Source organism: Chrysemys picta, chromosome 6, assembly GCF_011386835.1.
Source record: "Chrysemys picta bellii isolate R12L10 chromosome 6, ASM1138683v2, whole genome shotgun sequence".
Lineage (NCBI taxonomy): Eukaryota > Metazoa > Chordata > Testudines > Emydidae > Chrysemys > Chrysemys picta.
The window spans coordinates 55,386,700-55,409,461 of NC_088796.1; the positions used below are offsets into that span (position 1 = coordinate 55,386,700).

The 22,762-nt window shown below is 39.6% G+C and overlaps 1 long non-coding RNA gene across 1 annotated transcript in view; it reads left to right on the plus strand.

The window, feature by feature from the left end:
* Window positions 1-933: 933 nt before the first annotated feature.
* LOC122174237 (uncharacterized) overlaps window positions 934-22,762 on the plus strand; it is an 81,607-nt gene continuing 59,778 nt past the window's right edge. Inside the window, exon 1 of the long non-coding RNA XR_006175807.2 lies at window positions 934-1,090. This is a non-coding gene — a long non-coding RNA (uncharacterized LOC122174237). The remainder of the gene's footprint in view (window positions 1,091-22,762) is intronic.

Here is a 22,762-nt window from a genome sequence, read left to right on the forward strand (position 1 = left end):
TACAGTTGTCTTGTCAGTTAGTATGATTTGAAAGTGAGTCTGTGTAGTGCTTTAGCATGCCCTCAGCAATCAGGCTTTAGACTCACGAGGCTTTGATTGTAGGAGTTGCCTTATTTGCATTGATGAGGATGAGCCAGCTGCTGGAGCATACAGAACTGCACCTGACACAATCACTGAGTTCAGGATTAGCACAGGGAATCAGGAATCCACTACGCTATATGGCAATCTCAGCCCTACATTAGAGTCACTCATGCAAAATGACCCAAATTTGCAATGAACACAATTAGCAATCCAAAAATGCATGTTAATTTAGGGGCTGACATTTTCTTGCGTTTTACTTATTAAATATAACGATTATGTGCAGTTTAGTATGCAAGGCTGAGAAAGAATATTAAGCTTCCCCCCCCAACCCTAATAAACATTCGAACTGTTAGATTCCCCCTTATATTTGGGAAGGCACTAAATTTTGTATTCTGCAATACAAAGGCTCTTTTTCTGTTATTTGCTTGCAATAATAAAATAAGGAACAACCGGTTTTTAAAGGATCATTTCAGATTTATAAGATAAAAATCCTTCTGTACAGTTTTCCTCCTGTGTTCAAAACCTACACACACTTAAATCACTCACTACTCTTCTTCATAACAGGAAGATGTTTCATCAAAGTTAAACTGAATGTGTTAGAGTCTAACAAAGTAGGGTTTTCTTCCCCACAAGATTGTTGAGTGTATATTATAAAGAAAAACCCGAGGTATGTTTCCCCAGGAATTTAGTGTAGGTAGGTATTGAAATTCTTACCTATGCTTTGAAAAAACATTTTGCAAAAATTGAATAAGTGATAATTCGGAGCAAAAGCTTGCAGTTCAAAAGCTAAAGCTCCCATTGGAGAACAGAAAATTTAATGAGCTTTTAATGGAATGCAATGCTCAGAGTAGTAAATTATTTGTTAGTTGACGATGCAATCAGCATGCTGATTAAGGTTGCTTGGTTTTTTACTAAACATTAACTGAATGAAAACGGTTAGTCCTTGTTGTTCTGCTTGGGGGGCTTTGGTGAAGCAAATGGACTTTCAGAACAGAGATTGTCAATAAAGGTGAGTGCACTCCAGGTGTCATTTGAATATGGTGATAAAATACTTCTGATAAATATTTAAAAGCATTTTAAATCCACAATGTTCGCCTAGTGTATTGTGAACTCTGTTTAAAGAAACAGTGGGCCTAGAAAGGCCTCAGGACAGATCCTGTTTCTTTCTCTAGATATATAGATAGATTTTATATTTCATTGCTAATTTTAAAAAAAAATTTACCTTCAAAATGCAAGTTTAAACATAAATATATGTCAATCATAGATTTTGTAGAAGTGAGCCTGCAATAGGAAAAAAAAATTACTAGGACCCTAAAGAATGACTATTCTCTCCCCAGAGTAGAAGAAAAAGTATAAATAAGCAATTTTAAATCTACCTGAATTTTATATGTAATAAAATAAATAACTGTGAAAATATTTAAAATTTTTGCTAAAAAGATGTTATTCTGAAGGAAACCCCATTTTTATATTTCAATTATATGTCTTCTTTTAGTGAAGGGGGGGGAGTGGCATTAACACCACAATAGAGAGGCTGTTTATTGTTCTCTTATGTCTGTTGACTGTAAATATTTACTCCATTGAATTTTTAGACAAGTCTTAGATTGCATAGATCATTTCATGTATTGCCTGTGCTTCTGTTTTGAAACAATGTTCATCCTTTTGGTCATCTGTTTGCTTTGGTCTGTAGATTTATGAGAGACAAAGGGGAATTAAAAAAAAAGAATTATAGACGAGGGGCTTTCCTTTTTATGTTAACGATTACAAAGTTCTTCTATAAATCCCAATTAGTTTAATCATCGTGTTGTCCACTAATAATGATCAGGTACGCTTAAAATCCAATAAATAACTATCTATGTGTTTTAACTATTCCTGTTTATGACCCAAGAGGTTAAAAGCCTTTGACTGGCATTTGACTTCTGACCTCATATAAATGTTATCTTATCAGTTCCTGCTTGTTAGCTTGTATTGAGTGCTTGTCCCTGATGGCTTTTAGATAAAGGGGGTTTTATTATATTTCCTATTGAAACTGAACCATTTGCTTTGTTCTTAGTCTGTAGTTTCAGCCCACATAGAAACCTTGTAACCTAACAGTTTTGCTGAATGGTCTAAAACCCAACTATTTACAGTTTATATTCAGTCTTATTTTTATCTTAGTTCGCTGGGCTGAATCTAATGATATTGTCATGTGGCCATTTTGTTTTGTTTTTATTAATCTTAAATTTAGATCCTACCTACAAACTGAATTCTGAATATCAGAGATTTTTTTATAGAGAATTTAAAATAATTGTAGGTTTGGTCAAGGTGAGATGAGTTAATCATGTCTGGAAACCCAAATCTCAGCAACTTAATGAAAGAGCCATTCGATATATTTTTAAATTCTCAGATATATTATTTTAACACTCTATTTTATAAGCTTTTAAAAGAAAAGAATGGTGTAATGTTGCCCACGTCTTTCCTTGTGTACTGCATAATAAAGCCAGGATCTCTTTTTCTTGGCGTGTTTTTCTGTTGAACTGTGTGTGTCACACGTACACACGTATAGACTCGTATATATCGATATGATGACTGATAGATACAGTAGGCATTGCTACTGTCATATACATATGTAATGTGCACTTGTATTTATATATACCTAAATGTATTTAATACTTTTTATTATCATTACTTGCAGGGGTTTTGGGAGGGGAGGGGGCGGAAGGAGAACAGTTCTAGTTCCTCTATCTGATTTGCAAAAGAATAATGTATTGCTAAAGAATAGTTTAGATTGATTTTCCTGTAGAAATTGGACTATAATCATAGGGAAAGGATGAAAAGGCAGCCATCTTGTGGGTGTCATCTTGTACTTTTTATCCTTAATTCTTTTCCAGTCAGCCTTTCTTTGCCTGTGATATTGCCTTTCACCTTAATTAGTCTCGAAGATAATACATGATATATAAAATATATCTACATCATTCCTTATGCTAGAGGAAAAGTTGCCTTCCCCTTTGGCACTTCAAGCAATCACTGTCTAGTGGTTACAAGAAAACTACGTCTGCCTTAATATTTACTCATACATATGAATGAAACATCATTTTTGCATTGTGAGGATCTGTGTTGAAACGGATTTACAAAAAGCAAATATGTAAGCAAAATTTTATTCTTAGGAACAAGATTAATTTGTCTGCAAACTAATATGCAGATATACCACTCAAGAAATAGGAAATCTGCAGTATGCTCCCATTTCCAAATTAACTTTGGGGTTTCTGATTTTATGATACCTATTGCTGGATTAATTAGTTATTGTTTTAATTGTTAATACGTCCTGCGTTGGCACTGATCAGCATGAGTGCTGTCAGTGTAGACTGTATTGAGATCATATTTTAGTAAAAAGTATACTTACTCCCAATTCCAACTTTATATTTCAACTATTATATTTTTAATTTTGGACATAGGTTAAATATATCAAGTGCAAAAAGAAAAATATTCTAAAAAAATACTGGTTCCTATGTAAATTAAGATATGATCAAGTGTTACCTTCTGCCTTCATAAACAAAAATTCTGCATTCACTGATACGTTTTTGTTAAAGACGAAAACCAGAAATACTAGCTCAAAGTTATACCAGTAAATATGTGAGAAATAACAGGTGGAGATATTCATCAATGGAAAAAAATGTAGTCAGTGTTACAGTCATTTAACACGCAGACACTTTGGTTCAGTATAAATAGCCACAGAGCGTATTGATTATTGGCAATTTACAAATAAACTGTAAGAAGTAGCATGAAAAGTGTCGGTGGGTTGTTTGGAGACCTGCAAAAATATAGTGGAGATTAATTTTTAATTCTTCTTTCTAAAAACTAGGCTTGAAAAGCAAAACAAAATAGCAGCACTAATTAGTGTTTGTTTGTTCAGCCCTTTGTAAATGCAAAGCTCTGTCGAAGCGCTAAGTGTTATTAATAACTCTGAGTACACAGATAATTCGTGACTTTGGAGTTTTCAGAATAATAACATACACACAGAGTCTACTTTCCATCCTCCGGGGAACATAAACCAAACTTTTGTTCCTTCTATTTCGGGGGGATTTTTAGAAAGGTTTTGCAGACAGTAATTGCAGAGATCTATTTCCAAGAGGAAAAATAAATGCGGATTAGGAGGGAAACAATGATACTTCCCCCAAGTAACCACTTTCTAGTGTGTATTAATAGTGTAATAGACAAAAGTGACTTTTTACACTTTTACTTATCAGATAGTCCCTCTGCTTTGATATTGACCATACTCTAATGATACTTAACCATAGGGAAATGGTTTGTTTAATTTCTAGTGAATGTGGAATTAAAATAAATACGTTTCACATCTATATTTCATCTTATTCTGTTATGCCACTAAAAAGTCACGCTATTTCATCAGTACCAAAAACTGAGAAAGTGTAGGTCTAGACAGAACTCTTTAATTACTACTCTTACTGTGTTCTATTACATCCTCTATCATAGTACAAATATACAAAGAGAAATCCTTCAACTCTTTTTGTCTTCAAACACTAAATTTACTGTTCTAGAGATTGTTGTGCAGTGTTCTTGTAAACGTGTCAAACTTTGCAGTACGTTATGCGCTTGCTTTTTATTCATCAGCTATGGTATTAATTCATGTGGCAGGCTCTCCTCCTTTCTTTCTTGAATAGGAACAGAACACCCTACAACGGATTAATTTCCTTGTATGTATAAGGATAATTAACTCATTCTCTTCCTTTTAATGGTATTAGTATTAACGTTCTGTAGGATGCATGTGCATATTTCTCTGAATCTGTTCATATTCCGACTCCACGACCAAGATAGTCTCAACTAAGTTCAGATCGCTTATCTGATTGTCTCACTACTTACAAAAAAAGACAATTATTTTCAGGTTATGCACCTTCCCCACCAAAGAGCCCCAGTTGCAATGCAGAGAGCTAACAAAACAGGTTTGTTTGTAAGTTGAACGTGCTGAACTTTCGAAAGCTGTAAAAAGCCGTTTGGCATAAAGTCCCCTAAATCAGACCTAAATCATTTTTCCGGCTAAAAGAGAGAGGAAAGTAGCTAGAGAGTCTGCTGAGACACGTAAATCTTGTCCTGGGCTTTGTTCGGGCTAGGGGTGAGGGGTTGCTTCTCAGTAACTCCCAGTGTATATAGTCAGTTATTTATGTCCTGGGCCCCCTGCAGTGGGTGCTACCTTGTTGTGTGTGCGAGTTGCTGCCACCCTTCCAAAACACCGCGCAGCTCGGGAAAAGTCAAGCACGGAAAAGTCCTGATTTTCATTTAAATAGTCAAAACCATGATGCATTTGGGCTATTATGATAGGACAGCTCCCATGAAAAGATTATTTGAACTACAAAGGCATTCATTTAGGCTCGCGATGCTGCAAAAGGGCCTGCTAGAAATTAGCAGCCTGTCCTGGTATTTGGAGAGCAAGAGTGACAACTTATTGGAAGTTCTCAAGGAATCATTTATATTTCACACTCCACTAGGCAGCTGATTTGAGATTGTCTGTTAGCATAACAAAGGCTCTGAGCCTGTGAACTTCAGAAACCTTTCGACCTCTTAGCTACTGGCATGAATAGCCCCCAGCCCTGCCTATAGAGATCTCCCAAAGCTCCCCTGTTCGTGGCTAAATTGTTAATCAGGGTAATTTAATATAGTTTTCAATATGCCCCATCTCTTATTGGGCAAGGTATTCACAGATTTCCCCCCTCCCGAAAAAAGTTCTCTTTCATTCAAGTGTGAGAGGGGCAGCTGCAGAGAGAACCCACCCCCACTCCCTTCGAGTCCCCCTTGAACTGCAACGTAGCCACCACGGTGGAGATCAGAAGGGAAATTCACAAGCAGCAGCAATCCCTTTCCCTGGACTCCAACCTGAACCTGAAATTCCCGACTGTTTACCCCCGCCTCCCCAGCCCTCCCTCCCAAACAGACACAACAAAAAACTCGGGTCCAGCCATAACTGAAGCAATTACACCGCCACAAGTTCACATACGCCACACCTCCCCTCTTCCCCACACAACGAAGATCCATCACACACAGCAAGTCGTATAGCCACCTTGCCATTTGACACTCTTATTTTTATATATATATAAATATATATATATATATTTGTTTGCTGAAAAGAGACTTATCACACATACATTTATTTTAAGACAATTAAAATTAAAACCTAGGAGGCCTTGTAGGACTTTATTCAATGGTATGAAAAACATGTATGAAATTCAGATTTTGCAATACTTATTGATCTCAAAGGAGACAAGAAATGCCTTTCCTTCAGTTTTCACCACTGCAGCTCCGAAGGAGTAAACCCAGCTACAGATCTCTCTGCGCACAGACACATTAACACGGGACTCTTATTGCAAATCATGCTTCTATTTCACATCAAGCTAAATTAGAAGAGCTGTTTCAAAGGGGAAGAAATACTGAAATCGCTATTTGCATTTTCCCCACCTCCTCCCCTCAAATTTAAACAGGCTAATCCATGGCTTCCAACTGGGCAAGTGATTTCAAAATTAAAATCTACACTTGATTTTTGTCCTTTCAGATATCTTCTTTTAGTCTGTGTGGTTCTTTATGCATATTTTTTGTTCTTCCTTGGTATTGCCTGAGTTGGGGATCAGTATATTGCTTGCAGTGCATTCCTGGTTAACCCTGGGGCAAATCCCCCTCTCTTTCTCACACCCCAAATCTGGTTATTTTAGTTTTCATCTGTGTTTTTGACTCATTGTGTTGACAAAGGTTGCTGAGCCCAAAGTTTCCCCGGTTCAAACTTTACACAATGTTAGAGGCATTGATTTTGGATCCCCATCCTCTGGTTTTCTGACACTCACCCGATTGCTGGCTACACTGATCAAAGCTGCTGAAAGATGGGGGGACAGTGTAGATTATTTGCTTACATTAGTCAAATGATCATGGGGACACAGGGTCTATTGACATCAACTGGAAATTTAGAATTGACTTCAACTGCAGCATGTTCAGGCCTTAGATATGCAATATCAGTGGACATCTTTATGTTTTTAACATCACATACTTCTTGTACACAGTCTAATCTTTATTTTAAACCCCTAAAATCATACCCCAGTCACATTAATATCTAACAAATAAAGGCAGCTTTGAGAAAAGAACAAAGAAAACATAGCTGTGAATATAACATGTTGAAATCTCAAAAACATTTTCAGTATTTTACTTTCCAAGAAATAAAGCTTTTGTTTTTCTTTGCTTTTTAGATTTTAAATGCTTTTGCATCTGGCGTGTATAGTAATAATACAATGTTCTCCTTAATTTTGAATTTCCTTATTTAAAGTCTACAGTTCCCTTGCTGTAATACTACTGTCTACCACTAATTTCCAGTTTTGGCAGAATATGTGCATAAATGTTTCCAATAAATAGACATAACTTTTACTTTCCAAAAAATGTATATTGAAGATTTTAAAATGAAATAAATAAGATTGCGTCTTTTTATAGAAATTCACGGAGGAGGGAACCTCTTGTTTCTTTTAACTATGAGATGGTGAAATGACATCATTTACATTTTTTCCATGCTTTTGCTTATTATCACTTTTCTTTTTTCATTAGCTTTTTTCCTTCATTAGAATTTATGATCCATAGCCATCATTACACTTTCACATCTCTGAGTTTCTGTTGAATTTTCTTTGAGAGGTTAATAAACATAAAGGAGGAGAAAGAATGTCTTTGCTCTATAGCATGCAAAGGTACATTGTATTAAGAATTTTTTTAATTTTTATTTCAAATTATTTCCAGAGTCTTAATCAAAATAGTTATAAACTGAGTTGGAAATCAAGTTTATTTGGGATTAAGGAATAATGTGAGTTTCCTCCCAGAAAATAAAGAACTGTTTTGCTGCACATCAGGCTATATTTTGTTTTGGATGTTTCAAAGCTGCTTCCATATAGTGGTACAATTTGGGCCTGTTGTATTTGAAAATAAAGGATGTATATTTGGGATGGTGTTTGACAGGGGGAATGAACGCAGACACCAGAACAATTATATTACAATCCCATTGGGAATGCCAGCACCAAATTTAGCCAGACTGATGGGGCACTGTCTAGACGGTCCCTTTTGTGTATCAGCTGTTTTTTCCCTGCTTTATTGTCCTCTCTGAATGTATGACTTGAACCTGCATATGGATCCCAAACATAACTATTCCTGCAACCCTACTTTGCTATAAAAACCTCTTATCAGCATCAGGATAATAATCAAATGCTTTGTGTATATAACGCGCACGCACACACATACAATTATACAAATAAATAATAGTATTTTATATGTATACACAATTATACTATTTATTAGTGTAAGTGTATATGCAAAAGAGCACTAATACTAATAAATAGTATAAAATACATGCACACTTATTGTACTAATATATAATACACACACACACACATGTCTTATAATTAAAATGCAGTTTGGTAAAATTATCAGTTGAGGTCATAAGGCTGATGAATAAGAACCCTATGTAGTGGCTGTGTTTCTGGTGTATGTCTTTCTTATTAGAGAAATGTAGATTAGGGTACAAATGTTGCTCTTTTTTCATATACTCCACCTCTTCCCAAAAGAAGATAGGAAATAAATAAAACAAGCAGGTTTTGTGAAGAGGCAATTAGGAACTATCTTACATGTAAATTACAACCTTTCATTTTTGAAAAGGGCAAAAGGATAAAAAGCAGGAATATTTATTAAATGTTTACACTGTAATTAACAGCACAGACTGCTCAGTTTTTCACTTACTAAACCTAATATAGATCTGGAATTAGGCATGTTCTAATAACCGTGAGCACTGGGGGCCACTTGTTTGAAGTTTGTTTAGGAAAAAAAGGTGCAGATAGCCTATAGGGGTAATATCTGAGGGGAAGTGACTACAAAACTGAACCGTATAATTTAATATGTACTTAATCATGAGGGGGAAACATTTATAATAATCTGAAGGCATCATGGCTAGAAACATCCAATGAAGAGATTCTTTTTTAAAACCTCCTAGATAGTATGAGCAAGTTATGAGACTCTACTGCACACAGTCTGGAAAAATCTGTAGTAGCGGGCCCCAGCATATGGAAATGTGCAGTGAACTTCCCAACCCCATACCTTCACCATTTGCAAATAGCCCTGTATTTTTAGGTACTCCCTGAAACTATTTACTTTGGTATTGATGTGCCATGATTTGCTTATAGCAAGTTAATAGCCGTATTAACTTAGTATCTGTTTTCTATCGTTGTTTATCAAGGATAGCGACCATAGCATTTGGGCTTTGCTCTGGCTCCTTGCACCTTTTATTAGACCACATCCTTTTGGACTTTACAAATGCATTACAGGTATGGCACTGCAATTTCTGAAGTAGAACGTGAGTCACGTATTGTAGTAGTTAGTGAGGTTCTTCAGCATGCCTGCCAAGAGAACATCTGATTCTTGGGTACAAAACTTCTAGACATGCCTTTGACTTCAGTATTTTTGTTTCACCTGTGTTCCCCCTTGCACTGCCTGGCACCAAGGCAAGCTATAGAGCCGCAATCCATGCCAACAGAAGGCCTAATTCATAGAATTGAGGAGTGGTTACTCTGCAATATGTTTCTCCCTTTCTCTGTGTTTGCAAAAGCCCTCCATGATACACACTGTGACCAGGGCTTCACAGGGTTTTGGGGGCCATGTCAGACAATATGGAAGCAGGACTAGGGCAGCGCCATGCTATACAAGTAGATATCTGTGCAGAAAATATTACTGCTTCTTGCATGCCTCAGTGTTCCAACTGGATAAAATCAGGAGTACAGCTTAGGTGCCAATGTTGAGCACCATTAGTTTAAAATAAGAACTTAACTGAAATGAACCCAGTGGACTCAGATTAGTTCCTAGTGAGCCACAAAGCATATTTTAGTGAGCATCAGTTTATGGCCACCTTCACCCAATTCCACACTTAATCTAACAATAGTTCTACTTGCTGCATTAAAGCATAATAAACCATCAACTGTACTTTTAGGTATTTACTTTTTTCAGTCTAAAGAAGATGTCTCTTGTAGGTTGCAGAAGAAAAAGAAACTCCTCGGTATAAAAAAACTTGCATTTTGGCTGTATGCACTATACTTCACCTGTGAATAAATACAGGACTCGAGATTTCAAAATCATGATGCTTCATCCCTTCCTGCTCCCTCAGGGTCTATCACAAAATCTCCTGCTCTGGACAATTAGGATCTGATCCATTTTTGCGCAGGGGGGAGGAAGAATGTTTGTTTCCTGATTCAGTGAATAGGGAAAGATACACAAACGTACTCAGTGATTTACTGTATACTCTGGCATGTCATGTGAGTTAAATGGTTGTAGAATTATGATTGTGATTATAAGACTTGATGCCTGAAATCAAAATCGAAGTACAAAAGTGGTATGGTCCCCAATGACTGATAACTTCACTGTGGGCACTGGTGTGAGGAGGTGCTGAGTATTACTGACACAGGGCCAAATAGGTTTAGAGGAAATTCTGGAAAAAAGCTGCTCCACAGTGCTCACACCATTCAGAATATCAGGGTAAATCAGATTCCATAATTCATTGGAAAGTCCTGGTCACCTATACAGCTGTTTCACACATGGTGAGGGCCGTGGGAGCATCAGTGGAAGAGTCCGCTGCTGATGGATAGTGACCAACTCCTGTAGCATATGAGGAATAGACACTCAATCATCTGTGGGAGAGTAAAGATTCACAGGTTAGCAACTGCCCCTGGTGTAAACCATTGCCAGCTACAATGATATATGGTGCACGGCCAGAGGCACAAGACAATGATTTTTCAGAACTGCATTGACAGGAAATGTGGGCAAACTAGTAGATTCAGTTGTCCCCTCAATTGCCCATTTTATATGTGAATTCAGCTGTAAATTGCTATCAGATCCCATTACATGTATGGTATCAATTTGTTGAAGTGGATCTAAAGGCAGAGGAGGCCTAGAATTACTTCAAGTCAAAGTTGCAGAAATTATCAGAAGCCTGCATCCCAAGAAAGGGGAAAAAAATTCATAGGCAGGAGTTGTAGACCAAGCTGGATGAGCAAGCATCTCAGAGAGGCGATTAAGAAAAAACAGAAAGTCTACAAGGAGTGGAAGATGGGAGGGATTAGCAAGGAAAGCTACCTTATTGAGGTCAGAACATTTAGGGATAAAATAAGAAAGGCCAAAAGCCATGTAGAGTTGGACCTTGCAAAGGGAATTAAAACCAATAGTAAAAGGTTCTATAGCCATATAAATAAGAAGAAAACAAAGAAAGAAGAAGTGGGACCGCTAAACACTGAGGATGGAGTAGAGGTTAAGGATAATCTAGGCATGGCCCAATATCTAAACAAATACTTTGCCTCAGTCTTTAATGAGGCTAATGAGGAGCTTAGGGATAATGGTAGGATGACAAATTTGAATGAGGATATGGAGGTAGATATTACCACATCCGAGGTAGAAGCCAAACTCAAACAGCTTCATGGGACTAAGTTGGGGGGCCCAGATAATCGTCATCCAAGAATATTAAAGGAATTGGCACATGAAATTGCAAGCGCATAAGCAAGAATTTTTAATGAATCAGTAAACTCGGGGGTTGTACCATATGACTGGAGGATTGCTAACATAGTTCCTATTTTTAAGAAAGGGAAAAAAAGTGATCCGAGTAACTATAGGCCTGTTAGTTTGACATCTGTAGTATGCAAGGTCTTGGAAAAAAATTTGAAGGAGAAAGTAGTTAAGGACATTGAGGTCAATGGTAATTGGGACAAAATACAACATGGTTTTACAAAAGGTAGATCGTGCCAAACCAACCTGATCTCCTTCTTTGAGAAGGTAACAGATTTTTTAGACAAAGGAAACACAGTGGATCTAATTTACCTCAATTTCAGTAAGGCATTTGATACGGTTCCATATGGGGAATTATTAGCTAAATTGGAAAAGATGGGGATCAATATGAAAACTGAAAGGTGGATAAGGAACTGGTTAAAGGGGAGACTACAACGGGTCATACTGAAAGGTGAACTGTCAAGCTGGAAGGAGGTTACTAGTGGAGTTCCTCAGGTTTTGGGACCAATCTTATTTAATCTTTTTATTACTGACCTTGGCACAAAAAGTGGGAATGTGCTAATAAAGTTTGCGGATGACACAAAGCTGGGAGGTATTGCTAATACAGAGAAGGACCGGGATATCATACAGGAAGATCTGGATGACCTTGTAAACTGGAGTAATAGTAATAGGATGAAATTTAATAGTGAAAAGTGCAAGGTCATGCATTTAGGGATTAATAACAAGAATTTTGGTTATAAATTGGGGACACATCAGTTGGAAGTAACAGAGGAGGAGAAGGACCTTGAAGTACTGGTTGATCACAGGATGACTATGAGCCGCCAATGTGATATGGTTGTTAAAAAAAGCTAATGCAGTTTTGGAATGCATTAGGCGAGGTATTTCCAGTAGAGATAAGGAGGTGTTAGTACCGTTACACAAGGCACTGGTGAGCCCTCATCTGGAATATTGTGTGCAGTTCTGGTCTCCCATGTTTAAGAAGGATTAATTCAAACTGGAACAGGTACAGAGAAGGGCTACTAGGATGATCCGAGGAATGGAAAACCTATCTTATGAAAGGAGATTCAAAGAGCTTGGCTTGTTTAGCCTAACCAAAATAAGTCTGAGGGGAGATATGATTGCTCTTTATAAATATATCAGAGGGATAAATATCAGGGAAGGAGAGGAATTATTTAAGCTTAGTACCAATGTGGACACAAGAACAAATGGATATAAACTGGACATTAGGAAGTTTAGACTTGAAATTAGACGAAGGTTCCTAACCATTAGAGGAGTGAAGTTCTGGAACAGCCTTCCAAGGGGAGTAGTGGGGGCAAAAGACATAGCTGGCTTCAAGACTAAGCTTGATAAGTTTATGGAGGGGATGGGATAGACTAATTTTGGCAATTAATTGATCTTTGATTATTAGCAGGTAAATAGGCCCAATGGTCTATGATGGGATGTTAGATGGGGTGGGATATGAGTTACTACAGAGAATTCCTTCCTGGGTGCTGGCTGGTGAGTCTTGCCCACATGCTTAGGGTTTAACTGATTGGCAAATTTGGGGTCGGGAAGGAATTTTCCTCCAGGGCAGATTGGCAGAGGGCCTGGAGGTTTTTCGCCTTCCTCTGCAGCGTGGGGCACGGCTCACTTGCTGGACGATTCTCTGCACCTTGAGGTCTTTAAACCATGATTTGAGGACTTCAATAACTCAGACATAGGTTAGGGGTTTGTTACAGGAGTGGGTGGGTGAGATTCTGTGGCCTGCATTGTGCAGGAGGTCAGACTAGATGATCATAATGGTCCCTTCTGACCTTAAAGCCTATGAATCTATGAATCTAAGTACAACCAGCTGTTATGGTTCCCAATAGAGTGTAAATTGCATTATGCTGCTGTCATTGGCAAGCTTTTCCTGTGTGCAATGCACTGTAGGCAGCAACTCTGGTAATCTGGAAACAGTAATTTCCTTCCATTGAATAACTTGTGTGTAATAGAGCCTTCTTTTGGGGCGTAGTATAATGCTGGCCCTAAAGCAAGTATGTGATAGTCCATCTGTGATGGTCCAGATGAGAAGTGAATGCCATACAGTCAGATCACTTACTGCACAAACACATTTTAGGGGATGGGGAGCGAGGATATGTACACTCTCCATTTAGGCCTGCCCACTTGCCACCTCACTTGCTCTTGTGGAGCATTTTCTCCGGTGAGGGGTGCAGAGGTAGCTGTGCAGGCTGTTACTGAATGCAACGGGCTTTACACCTCCACACATGTCAACTGATTAGCTACAGAAAGTACAGCAGTTTACAAGTAATGGTCTCCATTGCTATATAATCAGGTATCCAGTTGAGGCTATAACTGGGAAAATATAACAGGGATACCAAGTGCTCAGATATCATGGCAATGAGTGTAGTATAAATGCCTAGAAAGATAAACTATATTATCAAACATTGTTTTAATAAAATGCTCAGAAGTCTTCCAGAGAATCAATCTAGGTTGAGTTGAGGAGTGTGTATAATATGCACCCTTTTCGTACAGTAATGCTTAAATATGACAATGCTGAAGTTACAAGACTACACATGATGCACAGCCACTCTCTCCATTTTTGTTTCTCCACTCCCAGACAAAGCAGCAGTCTTCTTTTCTTTCTCTTTGCCCTTCTTCTCCTTTCCAAAAGAATCCTTTCAAATCAAAACAGCTAAGAGTTTTTATGGAGGTGGACCCCTACCCTGCCATAATTCTGTTTTCCAATAGCCCTGTTTATTTAAGTTAAAATAAACCTATTGAAATCAGGTTGAGAAGAGTTTCTTGTAATCTTGAGTTATTTATAGATAAAATGATTTACATATTTGTGAAGTATCTGCTGTGAGCACAGTATTACTGCAGGTTTTTCTTTGGGGATTACAACACCGTTTAAGTTTATTTTCTTGTTTTCTACATCATGTTGTGATCTTCTAAAGGAAATAATTTATTCTCTCTTTCTTTCTCCTTGAGATAAAATGCAACTTTTGGCTACGTGTTTTCAATAGAGTAATATAGTTTATCAAATAGCTTTGTTTGAGCTAGGATTGGAGTTTGTATATGGAGAGTATATGCTAACACACACACACACACACGGAGTTCAGGAACTTTTCCTCTTATGGTATAAGAAATCCAGAATATCTTTATATGAAAATGTTGGTATTCATCTAGCACTGAATCTTCACACTCTGGGCTGGATTCTGATCTCACACTACCATAAATCAGGATGAACTCTACCGAAGTCAACTGAATTACACAGGTGAATAAAATGGTGAAAGATCAGAATCAGGCACATATTACAATACCAAACTGGTATGCAAAGACACTCTGCTTAAGTAAAATGGTTACAACACAAGCCACCCGTCTTAGGAAATTATCAGCTCAGAATACGGTCCCCTGTCATAATTTAATATAATTGAGAATAGGTATTGCCACACACATAGGTAGGCATTTACACTGGAAATCACAAGGTCAGCTCTGGGGCCTATCTTCTATAATCAAGAATTGTGCCTCTAAGTAGTTATCTAACAGCCAAGGAAGTTTGTTAGAAAACTGTTTTGAAAAGTGATAAATGAAGAGACAAAAGACTATGATGACTCCAAACAACAATAGGATTGTGATGAATTTCTGGCTCATTACTGGGTGAAGTAGTAACCCCCTAGAGCAACTGCTAGTCAGCAGAGAACTCCATAACCTCCAGAGTAAAGGAAAGGGAAGTACCACCCAAGATCAAAATGGACCAGGCTCAAGATACAGCTGCAGCTGCGCCACAGTAGTGCTTCAGTAGACACTACCTACATTAACAGAAAGGGTTCTCCCATCTGCGAAGGTAATCCACCTCCTTGAGAGGTGGTAGCTAGGTTAATGGAAGAATTCTTCTGTTGACCTAGCGCTGTCTACACCAGAGGTAAGCTCAGCTTAACCACACCGCTCAGAGGTGTGGATTCTTCACAGCCCTGAGATACAGTAGCTATGCTGATGTAAGCTCCCAGTGTAAACCAGCTCTCAGGATAGAGTTGAAGGCTGCTTAAAAGCAGGGCTGGCTCTAGGTTTTTTGCTGCCCCAAGCAAAAAATTTTTTGGCTGCCCCCGCCACCCCCCAGCCCTGGGCACTCTCTCTCTCCCCCCCCCCCCCCAACTGCACCCTCCGGCCGCCCCAGCCCTGGGTCACTGGTAACTCGCTCCCAGGGTGGGTCATTCAGCAGGAATTTTGGATGTGCACAGAACACAGACAGGATTGGTTCCCATATGGTTACAGAACTGCAGTAAAGTGGAACAATTTTCAGCTTGTGTGATTGAAGGATATCTGGATGCATATTATAAGACTGTCCTAAAGTTGAGGTGCCTTTATTATTCTTTTGTTCCATTCTTTGTTTCTATGGGGAATTTGCCAATGCAATATCACTGTCTTCCTTTTAAACAAATAAAACTAAAACTTAAAAACAAAAACAAAAAAACAATGGCTGTTGAAAATAGCAATTCCAATCCTAATAATCACTGGGAAGCATTTCTTACTCAATTTATTCTACTTTTTCTACAGCAAGTTACAGTGGATCAGTATATTTGATTTGGGAGAAATGAAGTAACAGCTGCCCAAATTGAGCTTGAGCACTCCTGAATTTTGAGGGTGTTCAAATCTGGAAGGCAGGTGCTAGGTTCCCTTTCTGAATATTAGCTAAATCTGGAAAAGAAAAGTCAATTTCTGCTTCCATGGCTCAGAAGTATAAATCCTCCTATGTGCCTGGTACTGTATCTAAAGCTGCCCATGTCCTAGTAGAGCCTTCCCTCCCTTACTTTTCATTTTAAATTCTAGTGGGATCTCCCTTGCTAGGCTTCAGGTAGAGAGGTGCACTGTCCATTTAGTCCACCCAATTCTTTCTTTGGGGGAGAGCCCAGGGCTGAGGCGGCAGGAGGTGCAGGTGGGGGACAGAGCTGGGGCAGCAGGGGGTGTGGGCAGGGGAAAGTCCAGGGCTGGGGCAACACAGGGGTGCGGGGGGGGGGTGCCCAGGGCTGGGGTGGGGGGTGGCAAAAAACCTAGAGCTGCCTCTGTTCCTACCATTCACAGCAAGCTGCAGCATGAGGTTTCAGTTCCACACTCCTTCCCCCTCCCTTTCCTGTTAATTGCGGCCAAGGGAATGCTGGGAAATACAGTTCTTTCCCTGCTCCAGGGCCAGCTCTATAGGCAGGGAGCGAACCAAGGAACTACAGCTCCCAGGGCCCCATGTTGGTTCTCAGCTCCCAGGCTGGATTCTTGCGCCCCTGCAAATTTGCCGCTCCAAGCAACTGCTTGCTTTGCTGGTGCCTAGAGCCGGCCCTGCTTACAAGCAGGAACTGCTAGAGACAGCAGTCTGGGAACTGATTTCAGAGAGAAAGCAGGTCAGCTGAAGAGCTGGGATTGAGGGCATGTCTACACAGCAACTAGGAGCAAGACTCCCAGCTAGTGCATTAAAATAGCAGTGTGGATGTTGTGGCACTGGCAGAGGTTCGGGCTAGGCACCCTAGCTTGGACCCACCCAGTCCTCTGGGTCTAATCTCAGGTAGTTAGTCTGAGCCTCCACCAGTGCCACAATGTCCAGGCTGCTTCTTTTTTTAGTGCTGTACATTGAACCCTACTAGTGTGAGTGTGTCTGAGAGGCTCACTCCTAGCTGCAGTGAAGACATACTCTGAAAGGCTGAATGCCAGTCCTAGAAGCAGCCTGTTGCTGGGGAGGGACTCAGCGGTAGCCGTGAAAAGGAGGGTATTTGGAAGCAGCCTGCAAACAGGAGGGCTGTGTGCATGGGTCCAAAAAGATGGACAAAGGGAATGAACTCTGGCTGGGGAGGGCCTGAGGTCTGTGTCCCTGGCACTAGGCCGGAGGAGTCCCACCTTACAACCCCTGGACTAGCCTGCCCTTAGATGTTGAATTAGGAGCTGTTAGTTACAAACAAAAGGTAAATCTACAGCAATGTGCCTGCCGTTTTGAAGGTGTTGTATAAATACTGCAGTTTTTATACAACACCTTCAAAACGCAGGCCTGGGAATTTAAATTCCGAACTCTACTAGACACCAAAAACCATGGACAGGGACACTAGTTTTATGGTCGTTATAACAATTTCAACAATTTGTAATACACCAGGCTGCCTGTTACCCTTAACTGTCCACTTCAAACCCTTTATGCATAACAATCTAACCCACAATTGCCCACTTCATTTCAAGTGACCACCTCCAACATGCATTACCCCTTCTGCTTAACAATCTGTCCCAACTCTTATTCAGCTAAGGCTTGATCTACATTAGTAACTTATGTTGGTGTAACTACGTTGCCCAGGGGTGTGGATTTTCCACACTCTTGAACGATGTAGCTATATTGACTTAAGCTCTGGTGTAGACAGCGCCATGTCAACTTGGAGTTTCCTTGTTTGGTAAAGGCGGTTTTAAATGTGTTAAAGTGTATATACCAGGCTTTCTCCTCAGAACATACTATGTGGTATGTGAGGGCTTGGCTATAGACAGGGCCGGCTCTAGGCACCAGCAAAACAAGCTGGTGCTTGGGGCGGCACATTTTTAGGGGCGGCATGGCCAGCGCCAGAATGCCACCCCTAAAAATGTGCCCCGGCCGCCCTAGCTCGCCACGGCGCGCGAAACAGCTGATTCGCGCGCCGCTACTCACCCTCCCTCCCAGGCTCTCAAACCTCGGAGGAAGGGGGAGATTCCGAGCGGCCGCGGCGCACGAAACAGCCGTTTCGCGTGCCGCTGCTCCCCCTCCCTCCCAGGCTCTCAAGCCTGGGAGGGAGGGGAAGAAGCGGCGCCCGCACCCGCGCCGCAGCCACTCGGAGTCTCTCCCTCCCTCCCAGGCTCTCAAACCTGGGAGGGAGGGGGAGATCCCGAGCGGCCGCGGCGCGGGAAACAGCCGTTTTGTGTGCCACTTCTCCCCCTCCCTCCCTCCTAGGCTTGAGAGCCTGGGGGGAGGAGGCAGAGCTGGGGATTTGGGGAAGGGGCGGAGCTGAGGCGGGGCCGGGGGTGGGATAATTAAAAAACGGGGGCGGGAGGGGGGCGGCCAAAATTGTTTTTGCTTTGGGCGGCAAAAATCCTAGAGCCGGCCCTGGCTATAGATAAAAGATTTCTTGGTGTGTTTGGGGTGGTTACTAAATCTATGAAAGTAGGTGTGGTGATTTGTGGGTTTTTTATACTAGTTGTCTGAAGGGCCCCACTGTTGAAGCTGACTTGGTGGTGAGGAAGTTGATGCTTGCATGGGAATGTTCCAGAGAGAGCTTAATGCATAAGTGCTGATTGTTGAAGTTGTGCCTGAAATCTATGAGGGAGTTTAAGCCATGTGTCCAGAGAATGAAAATGTCATTGACACATCTCAGGCATCTCATTGGTTTCTTGGTGCATTTGTCCCGAAATTCTTCTTCAAGGTGGCCCATGAAGAGGTTGGCATATTGGGGAGCCATCCTAGTACCCCTAGCTCCCCTGGGATCTACATTGAATGGCCGCTTACAATATGTGCTAACTACTTATGCTAAACAATCTGTTCCACCTTGCATTTTTCTGTGAAGCTGGGAGTACCTTTCCCAGACCTGAAGAAGAGCTCTGTGTTTGGCTCAACAGTTTGTCTCGCTCACCCACATAAGTTGGTCCAAAAAAAGATATTACCTCACCCACCTTGTCTCTTTAATATCCTGGGACTGACACAGCTACCACTATACTACATATAAGTGCCAGATTCTCATTAACACATCACTTTGATAGCGTAAGAATTATTTCTTCACACTCTAGGGCTCTTTTACACTGACGGAGTGATGTAAAAGGGCCAGAGTGTATACGAGAATCTGGACCAATATATCTATGGATAGAGATACATATATCATTATATAACATTACCATATTTTTGGAACTTAATATCATATTCATACTATATAGGCTCATAAGAATGAGGCAAGAATTGTGTATCAACCATAAGTTTTAACTGCTTAACTCTTGATGGATTTTGTCACAACTTGACTGCCATCTGAACTTAGTTTTAATGACCTTTCATGGTATTTTTTCCAAAAGGGAAAAAAATCTTTATTCAAAATGTATGCGCGTTGTCACAAAACAAGATAATAATGGCTCTTCAGGAAACCAGGGCAGTTGCAAGCAAATCTACGTTCTTTGAAAGCCATATGACTAGGGCTAGGTACTTCCTTTACGCCTACCCTTCAGCATTTGGACTGACTATATGGTTACTTCCCCCATCACAGATCCTTCAATAGCTATTTCAGCCAATACTGTTTGGACCTGATAGACAAAATTCATATGAAAATATTTTTACAAATTGAATCTATCATCTATGTCTTAGATAAAAAAAGATTGCAACAAAAGTGAATTAAAAAAAGAAGTGTGTTTTGAAGACCTTATTTAGGGAGTTTTTAAATCATGTTTTGTTAGAACTCCCACAGTCTAAAAACAGAAGACCTTTCTATGCTGGGTGGACATTGAAGATGATATAGACATTTGTAAGATAAAGTGTTTGCTCCTATGTCCTTTGCCCAAATGCCCTCCTCTGGCCACTGTAGTGCAGTGTGTTGTTTGCTTGTAGACTGTCATCATCTGCACCAGAGGTATGTTTTATTGATCTTGTGTGGTTTTTTTACACACACACACACACACACACGGTTTCTCTGGCATTCTGTCAGTATAAAATATATCACTATTACATCTACATTGGGGATGTTTTGGGTGGTGGGACACTGTATAATAGGGCTTTTGACTCACTTTAGTATCATATTGTTACTTTTTTAACATGCAAAAATCAATTAGATGACAATTCAGACAAATCATTTTCCAATCTTCTTTTAAATATTGTAGCACCTTTTAACTTATAGGAACCAAAAAGTTATCTTACACCAGAAAAATTTTATATTACACTCACTTTATTACAATTTGAGATAACTGGAAGCTTTGGGAGAAGATCATTCCCTGGCATCCAGAATTTCAGCTAGGAGCACATTTTGTTGTTGTCCTGGAAAATGTTAAAAAGAAAATAATTTTTCTTATTTATAAATTCTACAATGCAAAATTAACTCCATTTTTAAAAGCAAGGTGCAAAATAAATAGAAGTTGGTATTACATTTTAAAAGCTTTTATGGCACTTAACACAAAAACTTCAGGTCCTCAAACAAAAAACTGTAGAAAATGTTCAAGAGAAAAAAATCCTACATTATTCAGGAGATGAACTGTAAGACATGTCTTTTCTATCTCTAACATATGTTTCCTGCACATGATTCATGGAAAGACCTTCATAACTGATAGCAGGGGGCAGATTTCACTCCTTTGTAGGGATGAACCAGAGGGGAAAAGTCTGAGTGTCTGGCAGTTAAGAACTTAGGGTAGATGAATTTGGAAAGACTCAGGACTGGAAGAGTTGTTGAGGTCACTCTTCAAGAAATAACTAAGCTAATGGAAGTCCTGGTGAGGTCTCTATGCTTGTAGGCTGGTTACTGGTTACTGGTGTCAGGGCTCTGAGCCATAGCAGCATAGCATTAAGACACAAAAGGTAGCAGGCCAGACAGTGACAGAACCCATTACTCGTCTGAGTGACCTCCATAAAATCACAGCTAGTCAGTGACAGAGACAGGAATAAACCCAGTCTCCTCAATTTCCAAAATATGTACATAATTTTTTTTCTTTATGGGGAAACTCCAGAATTTCTCAGAAGTTCTTCAGAAAGAGTGTTCATGTATATGTGTGTCTGTGTTTATCTATCTATCTATCTATAATGTTGCCTGTCTATTAATTGTGTATTAACTATTTTGATTACTTAAGAATTCCCCATTAACACTTCGATGTTCGGTAGGTTTTCATCCCAAGATCAAGCCCAGTATTATTAAAATTACTGTTCTCTTTGGAACCCTAATATGCATGGTTGCAACACTCACACTTAGGAAAATGCTTTGTATTTGTGATTGTTTTATTAATCCAGTTAGCAAAGTTACAACCCAGCAAGGTAGATAGAGATAACACAGAATGAGTGTCTGAGCATTTATATATTCACACTATCCCCTGAATAACCAGAAGTGTTAGTCATTATCTTCCACTTCCTCTTCCTCATCCTCTTCCTTATCACCATCACCAATGGTCGTCATCCTGGTCCTTCCAACAGTTACATCTTCCAAATCACAAAGGCTGGGATACGACGTTTATAATGTGTTCTACTGATACCGATATACCTAATGCATATTCAATAGGGGCTTCATCCCCTTTTCCTTATTTGTATTTCCTGACCTTACTAATTTTGGGATGCCCTTCTGCCATAGGTTACTAGTCAATTTACCTCAAGGTCATTAGCATATAGTCCATTGGTTACCATGGCATTCTTGTGGGCAGACATCTACTTATGTTCCTAACTTAAAAAAATATCAAAAGCTGGTGTAAACTAGCATCTGTGGTTACCAGTCAGCAGTTTAGTCAGTACAGTCTATTTTGGGATAACTTATGATCTAGGGTTATTCCTGGTTAACTACTTATCCCTGTCTAGCTAAGCTATTATTTTACAGGCCTCAGGCCTGTAGGCTCATTGCTTTACTGCCTTAACTTAGGCCTGTGCCTGACCTAGTAAATACCTATATGCTACAATAACCATGTGATAAATTAATTTAATATGCCCTTTTGTTCATCTTACCTTCATGCTGCCCACTGATCTATCTCCTCTAGGACCTTTTCTAACAATCCAAACAGACATAATTTACAAACAAAACAAACAAAAAACAATCTGCTAGAGATACATTTCCTCCTCCTTCCCCCAGATATGGATTTCCCCTGCAGATTTACACCTTCCCAAGAGGATGCATCTGGGAGCCAGTAACATTTTCTTTTATGAACAATATTATGAATGTAATGTCTGATATCTTAGCACATGGCTGCTTCTACCAAACAGGAGTTGTATATCATTGGAAAACATGCATTCCCAATGGGAGTTGGCACATGCTTCGAGCCCTGGAAAAGCCTAAGGTAAGACTTTCTAGTCATCAAACTTTTGGATCCAGAAAAGGTATCTTACATTATGTTTAGAAGTTTTCCTGGCTGTTTCTGAGACTGCTACAGTTGGAATGATAGTCATCTAAGAAACTTGGCTTTGTAGATATAAAAATGTTAATTGGGACTATTTTTGTAGTAAAAA